The sequence below is a fragment of the Austrofundulus limnaeus genome, unplaced genomic scaffold (assembly GCF_001266775.1).
Source record: "Austrofundulus limnaeus strain Quisiro unplaced genomic scaffold, Austrofundulus_limnaeus-1.0 Scaffold126, whole genome shotgun sequence".
Classification (NCBI taxonomy): Eukaryota; Metazoa; Chordata; class Actinopteri; order Cyprinodontiformes; family Rivulidae; genus Austrofundulus; species Austrofundulus limnaeus.
In genome coordinates this window covers 1434345-1443710 of record NW_013952528.1, presented here as the reverse complement: position 1 = coordinate 1443710, position 9366 = coordinate 1434345, and the positions used below count along the sequence as shown (strand labels likewise).

The window sequence follows — 9366 nt, the reverse complement described above, 5'->3', positions numbered from 1 at the left end:
CAACACGTAAACAAACACTTGAACACATACTCAGATTAGAGAACTAAACAGGGGAGAAAGGATGTGGCACCTTTTACCATCATAACCATGGCTGTGTTATGGGATTACAGAAAATTTTAAGTGTAAGCCTAAATAGAATATTTAAACTTCAATTTTCTTTTGATTTAGGTGCGAATTGTTGAATTTACACACGTTTGAATACCGCTCATCCATCTGAAGGTCCAGTAGTGTCCTTAAATAAATAAATAAATAAATAAATAATAAATAAATAAATAAATAAATAAATAAATAAATAAATAAATAAATAAATAAATAAATAAATAAATAAACAGAATCACCAGAGCTTGCAGATAAAATTGTGATTGATTACCTTTTCTGTGAGGTAGGCCTATTATTAAACAAAGCCATCCTCAGAGACTCACCTGCACCTGCTGTCCTGACAAGTCTTAACCAATGAGAAAGCTTCTTTAAACACGCGTCTGCCTGGAGACGTCATATTAAAAGAACCTGATTGGATAAAAAAAAAACATGAATTAAAACTTGGTCAACTGCAAAGTAGTTCACGGAAATACGAGAAACGGGAGAAAAACCCGAAATCACTACACTGAGAAAAAATTAATATAAAATTTAAAAAAATAAAATAATGTAACATCTGGTCTTCTCCGAGGCCCCGAGGATTTCCGTTCTGTTGAAAGTTGTCTTTCAAATGAAGGATGCGCTGTGTTTATCAGGTTTTCGTGTCACAAACTGCAGCTCCTCTGAAGGAAACCATGCTTTAGGAGAGGAGAGGTAGAAGGATGCGGGCGGAAGAAGAGGCAGAGCGCACGCGAGGCGGAAAACACGTTTTCTGATTGGTCGAGAGCCTCTGGTACCCAGCTCTATCAATGTAGAGAATTGTGAACAAAACCGGAAGTACAACCTTCAATGTAATGTCTCTACCTTTTTATTTTAAGATACTAATTTAAATATGAAGAAACAGAGACGTGTTTATCCGGGTTTAAACATACTTTTAATATTGTTCTGGATGACCCAATATTAGCTCAAACGACTTACAGGTTCCGGTTCTGGGATGGAGTTAAATGAACAGGAAGTAGTTTTTTTTGTCCTTTGCCTAGCTTGACTGTGGTCCACAAACAGAATAGAGAATGTGACTCCAGCCTCCGTAAACCGACGCTGGATCTGCTGGTTCCGTTCGCTTTTTCCTCCCCGTCCAAATGGACCTCGGTGGGGAGTAAACAGAGTGTTGTTCCCTCTCAGCTGTGGAGAATGATCCACCGGCAGGTGCCTCTGTTTCAGGTAGGCTGTCTCCATTGTTGCTGTGTAATGTTGTGGATGATGTGAGCTCATCATTATCATCACCCGCATCGTGCTCTGCCTCTGGAACCGAGCCGTTCGGAGCTACCAGCAGCACAGAACCGGAAATCACTCCAGCAAGACAACTGATTCGGGTTGTCTCCGTCGTTTGGGAAGCTACTCTTTTTAGGCCAAAAATGTAGAACTGGTCACGATTAAAAAAAACCAAAAACGGTTCTCCCAATGTTCTGCTGTATCTCATCGTCCCACACGTGAGCCGAACCACAGACTGGATCCCACACTGAGTGGGTTCGCGGTTACATTGATTAAACAGGTTGAGATGTTTGGGGAAACGGTGGGACATTGAAACGCGTGTTTTTTTGGACGGAGGTTTGGAATGGTGACGTTGGAGGAGTCGCCCACTTGGTTTGGGATTTACTGAGAGTGTGAGAAGCGGTTCCTCTCCTCTCTTTGTGTGAGGATTCCCACCGTGAAATCCTCTTAAAAACACACCACGTCATGTGTTTTCTTTTGTTTCACTCTCTGGTTTATTATCATGGAGTTAACACAGAACAGGAACAACTCAGCTGATTTTCTGAAGATGATATTGTGACAGATGGACATGAGGCTGTCATGATTAAATTCTAAATCTTAATATTAAAACACAAACCAGTACTGTTTATCAGTCATTTAGTTTTTTTAAATTTACAACAATATGTGTTTTACTCAAGCCAAAATAAAAACAAATAAATTAAATGATTTCAGCTGTTTCTAATTCATATTTCTTTAATGAATGTGAACCCTCCATCTTTTATACCCGAGTTTTAAACAGAGACCACATTGCTCTGTGTTTGTACTGTGGATGGCTCTCAGCTACTACTACATTCAATTTGAGCTTGATATCTCTAAAACCAACTGAGTTATAGCCGTTTTTGTGTTGCCTACAATTAGCTGTGGTGGTTATCAGTGTGCATTGCACTGGCAATGCAATCACTATTGTGATTCGTTTCCCATCCAAGTCATCTCAACTTTGCCATGCTTCTCCTCCTGCATACTTTGTCCTAGAGCTGCCATTGTAATTTATATCTGTAAAACCCCTGTGCCAAATGATGGCTATGCCTTTTGGTGCCTGTAAAACTTATGGTTTTTGAAATATTAATGTTTAATAAATAATAATGGCAGTCAATGGAGCCTTGTATTGGTCCAATACTGCCCCCTGCTGCCTCTACACAAAATGGTACTGCACCATAGTTTCATAATATTTAAACTCAGTAGTTCAGTGATTACAATATTAATATGATTGTATTTTGATGTTTTACTGTAATACTGTCTTTATGTTGTCCTATTGCTGTATTATATTGCACTTAAGTGTCAATAATTGCATTGGCAAGGTAAACTTTTTCTGTATACATACAATCCAATCCCTGGGATTGTCCTCTGCCACATCTCCAATAGTGTCATGATGAGCACTGTGGGCTTTCATGCGGGAGATCAGGGTTCAAATCCAGCTACTGCAACTTTAACAAAAATCTCTGCGAACTTCATATTGTCACACAATTACCTTAATTACAAACACCTGCTGACGTGACAGGCACAAGCTGGTACAGAAAACACATTTGAACTTGGTCAAAGTTCATTCTGCAAGTCCAATGCTGCAGGCAAAGCCATGCTGCAATGACATGCTACGTGGCAATGCACACTTGTTTTTACATCATAAAAACCCATGTCTAGTCTTTAATTGGATCACTTAAAAGGTCAATCAGTTTAAATTTGACATCTAATCAGGGGTGTCTCCATAATAGTTTTTCTTTTTTCAGGCCAAGTACAAGTACTTTCTGATACTTACTACCAATACAGAGTAGTTAATAAGTTAGTACTTAAATRTTACATAATGACTTTAGAAACACATTTTTCATTAGGAACACATCAGTCTGCTGCCTTAACATCACCTGTAAATAAAATATCTCCAAAACTACAGATGATTTTTAATTTTTTGTCCTCAGTTACTTGTGAAGTGGAAGAGGAAATGACATCACCAAGAATAAAGAATCTGTCCAAAGTATTGGGGTGATTTTTACATGCAGAAGTATTTGAGGCTGGCACTACTTTTCAATAAAATCTACTCAGTGGTTTGTGAGATATTTTGCTAACAGACACAAACACACACACAGATAGTGAAAGGCTTGTAGCTAGCAGAGGACAGAGCTGTTTGTTGGCGTCTCTTTAATTTAATTGGAGCTCTGCAGTGGTTGGCTCTGTCCCAGCTCAGGAAGCTGATGATGGATCCTGGTCCTGTGACAAAACAGGTCTTCTGTAGTGTTGTCCTTGTCTTCACGTCTTCCCTGTTTGACATCCACTCTGTTGAGCTAAACACAGGGTGTTTGACTTATGGGCCGCTGAGTAGATCTATTCTACTGGTCATTTTGTATAATGTATGTTTAAGGGATTTCCAGTAAAATATAATGCGGTAAACGTAAACACATTTTCATTAATAAGATTATAACTTAAATTCAAGATAAACTCTTTACAGACGATTTAAAAGGTTTTTAAAGGTAAATAGTGTTAGTCAGTTAGTTATAGTCCTTTTGATTGAACCTTGAATACATTATGCACAATCTTGTGCATAATGTATCATCTGTTAGCACATGGAGAATGCAAAAAGTATTTTTAAAAACAACAAAGCAATTGGATTTTTATTCTATAAACATGTTTAAGACACTGCGCTGAACCCTCCAGCTCCCAGGTTTCTGGTAGAGACCTCAATCAGAGCTGCCCATTTGAAAACTAGGGCAGGCTGAGCTGATGCCTATCTCCAGTGGTCAACGTGCAAATTTAACACATTTATTCAACTCAAAAACTATTTTCTAACAAACAGAGACCGAAAAGGTCATGTTTTCAATGATTTCTCAACTAATTATGTATAATATTTAGCAGTGAAAYTGGGGTGGGCAATATGGCTAAAAATTTATCATGTATCAATGCACGATATATTGTAAATTTATCATTATAGTGATAGCAGCCTGTGCAATATACGTATCACATAAAACTGTGTAAACTACAATAAATGCTTGTCTCAAATGTTTGCATTTATGTGTTTTGTCAGCATCATTCTGATAAACAGAATGGACCTGACATACCACATCAAATCATAACCTCTTAGTGAGTGGAGAAAATGTTAGACGTTTGCAGTTGGATTTAGGTTTGTTAACTTTTATTTAAAATTCTTTAACTTATTTTCAGATGTTTTTAATATTATTTAAAAACCTAATAGTAAGGGATATTTTTTTAGTATTTAGAACATCATAAAATGGTAAATGGACAATGTTTAATGTCATTAAGAAACTATTGCAGGCACTTTGTTGTTCACTGCTAATACAGCTGCTGTGTCTAGTTGCACTGTTTTAATGGAAATGATGTATTCGTTGTTTTTTGCTCTGAACTCAGAGCAGAAATACATCAACACTGCATGTTCATTTATTGCAAGTCATCATCACAGTGTTAATCACTGTTATCACACATCAGAGGTTTTCCTAGTATTGTGGAGCCCTAATCACAATATAAGTGTGTCACTCCGAGTAGTTATGAGGCACGGCGGTGAAACATGAAACTGCTGCTGCGCATATTGCTCTATGGGATTTAGCTAGTTTACCAAAGAGTGAGTGTGATATCAACCATGGCTGGCCATGAGAGGTCGAGCAGCTAAAGCCTTTCCTCTGCCTACATCCCCCAGAATGCCGTTCGATTCTGGATTGAAGTTCAATGAAATGATCAACTTTCTATTATATATTTTGTATTGATATTGATCATGTGTCTTTTACGATATGTATTTATTGGGTGTTATGTGTTATTGATTTATTGCTCAGCCTTGCTATGAAAAGTAATGCCGCAATTTTAGAAGTTTTGGTTCCAACAATTATAACAATTATGAGCAAAACATTGACCTTCTTTGCTAAGTTTTGTTTTTTTTACTTTGACGACAATGGTCTGCTGTCATTCTTGCTGTAACTTAGGATGGTAACTTTGTACACACAGATTGTTGCAATGTGGTGACAGTATTTCTCATCTTCTTGTTAGCACTAATGATGGCCATTTTAGTGTTTTTTCTTTTAGTGTTTTTTGTACAGCCCACATACTCTCACATTGTATTCTTAGAGGAATCTTTGCTGCATAGCTCAAATTCATACTATATAAACGTTACTTTAACTGCACCTTTATAACACCATTTAACTGTAGGCAACACCAACACCATGCTTTACGACATGTCTCCCACACTTTCACTCACTCGTATGTGTATTGTAGACAGCCAGGTTCACCACCTGGACCACACCTGCCCTGGCAGACCATAGCATAGGGCTGGTTGTCTCTACTGAATCATTATGGTGCTAAACCACAGTGTAGTTAGCTCGCTCCTCTAGTGTGGTCTGTAAGAAGTGAGAATGCATTTTCACAGTTTTTTTTTTCATGAAACTCCCAAAGAACATTGATTAGAGAGGGAATAGAGAGCAGCTGCAGAGTCAAACATTCATGTAGACAGAGATGATTAGATCATAGCTATAGTAACTTACTGAGGAGAGCAATAAGCTGAAGCATGGCGGCCTCAGAGTGGTCTCAGGGATCATTAGTCTGCCATACTGAATTTCCACCAGATACATTCCAGACTTCCTCATACACTGTCCGTGTTGTCTGTGTTCTGAAACAATAATTATGACAACATCTGTTCTGAACTGAAGAATCCTTTTAGATGAAAAGTTCTGTTGCCTTTAGTTCCAGGTCCTGCAGAGCGTCACCAACACGTTAGAGGAACTGTACACAGCTAAGTCTGTGTTAAAACAACACTACATAGTGTGTATGTATTTATGCTTGTTAGATTARTTTGGYCAAATTTTAAAAACATTTTACACTTGTCAACAGGGTTTAGTTCATAGATTATTAGGTCACTTAGACCTTTATAGCTATTCGTGGGTGTTTTTAGCAGCCAGTTCGGATGTTATCAGTCCATTAAATGGACGTTATTAGAAGTTATCAGTCCCATAGAATGGCTTCAGACTGTCCCGACTGTGCCCCCTAGTGGGTTACCAGTGCCATATGCATTGGAATGCAACAATCTGCTACCCCCGGACAGGTAGACCCCGGTCTACTTTATCATAGCCCATGTCATTTTCTCTAAAATTAACCTTTGTGGTTTTATGCCTCATATTAACCAGATTGCATTAAAAACCTTAGTGGCTTTATGCCTCATGCTAACCACCTGACAGTCTGAAGCCATTCTATGGGACGGAGAACCCACTAGGCGGCACAGTCGGGACAGTCTGAAGCCAGTATGGGACTGATAACGGCTAATAATGTCCATTTAATGGATGATAACATCCGAAGCGGGTGGTATTTACTGTAGCTGTGTTTTTGGTCATCATCCATGACTGAGATCAAGCTTTCTGACTCTGAGCAGCATATTTTGAACCAGAATACCTTGATAGTCTTGAGATTGTACTGGGTACAAACCCAGTACAGAGTCTAGACACCCTGTACCAGATGCAACAAAGCAGCGTTGGAGCATATCTGATCCTCCTCCATGTTTCACTGTAGTTACTGTGTTCTTTGCTCTGTATGGTTAATTTTTGGGTCCATGAACACAAAGCAGATGGGATTTGTTGCCAAAAAGCTCTGGGGTCGGATTTATAAAACTGGCGTACGCACAATTTGAGCCCAGAAACTTGCGTACGCCACTTTTTATGCCAAGGTTGTGGTTTATAAAATCCAAACTTGACGTGAAAATGTGTGGTGCCTCACACCAGCTTTGACCCATGCGTACGCTCATTTTGGAGACGTGAAACTGCGACACAGATGATGAAGTGGGGAATTATAGCCACACTGTGTAATGATCACTGTCAGAGATTTAATTTACCTTCATAATCAGACTTAGATTATTATTCAACTTTATCAACAGCTTTCTTAAACAGTAATATTTATGCTTCTGCTGCTGAGCCATGAGGACCTTTGAAATAAAAAAACTTAAATCTTAAATAAAAGTTCCCGTGCGCAACTCCCTTCATCTGCTTCCTCCTCAGACGACCCTGACCCACAGACCCCTGCCTGACCCACAGACCCCTCCCCGACAAGAACAGCAGTACAGCAGAAGTCACGCTTTGGATACACGCGCAGGGCACATCCACCTCGCCAGTGTGGATGTTATAAAACTTCACGTTTAAAGTCCGTGTTTGTCACGCGCGCGTGGGGGGTGGGTGTGGGTGTGTGCGCGCACGGGGCTGGGGTGTCTGCCGTGGATAACAGAGCAGGCAGGAAGGGGAGAGGACGAGGAGAAGAGCGGTGGACTTATTTCTAATTTTATCTGACTTATTTAATTTTATTTTTATTGTTTTTATCATCCTGCAGGCTCTGATGGAAAATTAATTTGAAGCTGAGTATTTTTTTATAAAAATCGTTAGATTACTCTAAAGCAAAATGAGGGAAAATCTGTGTCAGTTACAGACATTTTGTTCACGTGAGCAGCTGTCAGTCAGCACCTGTCAACCTCCAGACACACGAAGGAGCGCGTTTGAGCCAATCACTTTTGTTGACATTGATCAGCTGACTGATTTAAATACATCTTAACATTCATGAGGTACTTTACATTGACTGTTTATGGTTGAGTGTGGACGTGTAGAGGGTAGAACCTGAGGCGGGACCTCGTGCGCAAACTCTGACGTGAGGCTGTGATTTATAAAGGAAAGATGTGCAGAAACATGCRTACGCACGGTTTTWTAAATCTGAATTTTTTTGGCGTACGCCATTTTTGCCTTTTGGCCGTACGTTCACTTTTAGTAWRKTTTCCACGCAATCCTTTATAAATGAGACCCCAGGTTTTGTCTGATCTGACCAAAGGGCATTCTCTCTGAAGCTTTGTGGCCTTGTCAACATACTTGTTGGCAAAAGTCTTGTTTCTACAATTTGCTTTCAATATGGTGTCCTCCTCGATTTTTTTTCTTCCTTTGGCTTAACCATCAAACAGGTGGTGCGATCTGAAACTGATGGAGTTCAACTYTTATCTCTTTGGAMGTTGTTCTGGACTCTTCTCTAATATCAGGCTCATCAATTTGTCATCAGTTTTTTTCTGCAGTCACATCCATGGAGGTTGGCCACTTTTCTGTGCTCTTTAAATTTTAGAATAGAAGAAAAAGCCTTTATTATCCCGCGCAGGGAAATTCAGATGTAGTAGCAGCAGCAGATACATACATCAATCCACAGGAACAGTATCTTGTTGTGTGACATTATCAATTGTAGCAATAATAATAGAATTAAAGAGAGTAACAATAAAAAATAAATATAGATCAAAATAAAAGTAAGAATAGAATTACTGTAACAGGCTATCAAGATGAAATTGGATAAAAATGAAAAATAAGGCAAGATACTGTGCAGAAAAATATAAATTACAGGACAAAGACAGTCATGACAAACTCAAGATCGGAGGGGGTGTGCAAAATGAGTCATTAAGTTAGTATTGAAATAATTTTAAATAATTTTAAAATTTAAAATTATAAATTTTATAATTTTAAATAATTTTAAAAATTTAAATAATTTGTGTAGCTGTAGTCGAAGGAGCCTCAAGCTGGTATTATGGTATTATTAGATGGTATAGCCTTTATATTTAACCTGCTTGTTAATGTGTTTTCYAAGCAGAGACAACTCTGCATTTAGCTTTTTGTGGTCCATGTACAGTCTGATAAACACCATGATACCAAACATCACAGTGAGTGCCTTTTACCCTTTAAATATTTTGGTAGACTTATTATAGGCTGGAAGACACCTGAGTCTTAATATGTCTCACAGTCAAATAGTTTTCAATCTTTTCTCAGGTTACCATCCTTTCTGTCAAGGCAAGTTTTATTAGTTTGTTTTTAATATGATTCTGTTTAACCTTATTGCAAAAGCAATGATTGGTTTTCATTTGATAGTTTTTAGCTTTTGCTTTTTGTATTTTTTTCCTCCTTTTTATTATTTTTGTCAGTTTCAAATTATTTCAATGACTTTCTGGAGGTTTTTTTTTAAATCTACCAACAAACTTGGGTTCATTGGTGG

At 38.3% G+C, this 9366-nt stretch overlaps 1 protein-coding gene across 2 annotated transcripts in view; it reads left to right on the top strand.

Moving 5' to 3' along the window:
• Nucleotides 1-1090: 1090 nt before the first annotated feature.
• Nucleotides 1091-9366, top strand: part of hecw1a (HECT, C2 and WW domain containing E3 ubiquitin protein ligase 1a) — a 53408-nt gene continuing 45132 nt past the window's right edge. For both annotated transcript variants that reach the window (XM_014015291.1, XM_014015290.1), the window contains exon 1: nucleotides 1091-1296. The gene's annotated coding sequence lies outside the window, so the exon portion shown is untranslated. The remainder of the gene's footprint in view (nucleotides 1297-9366) is intronic.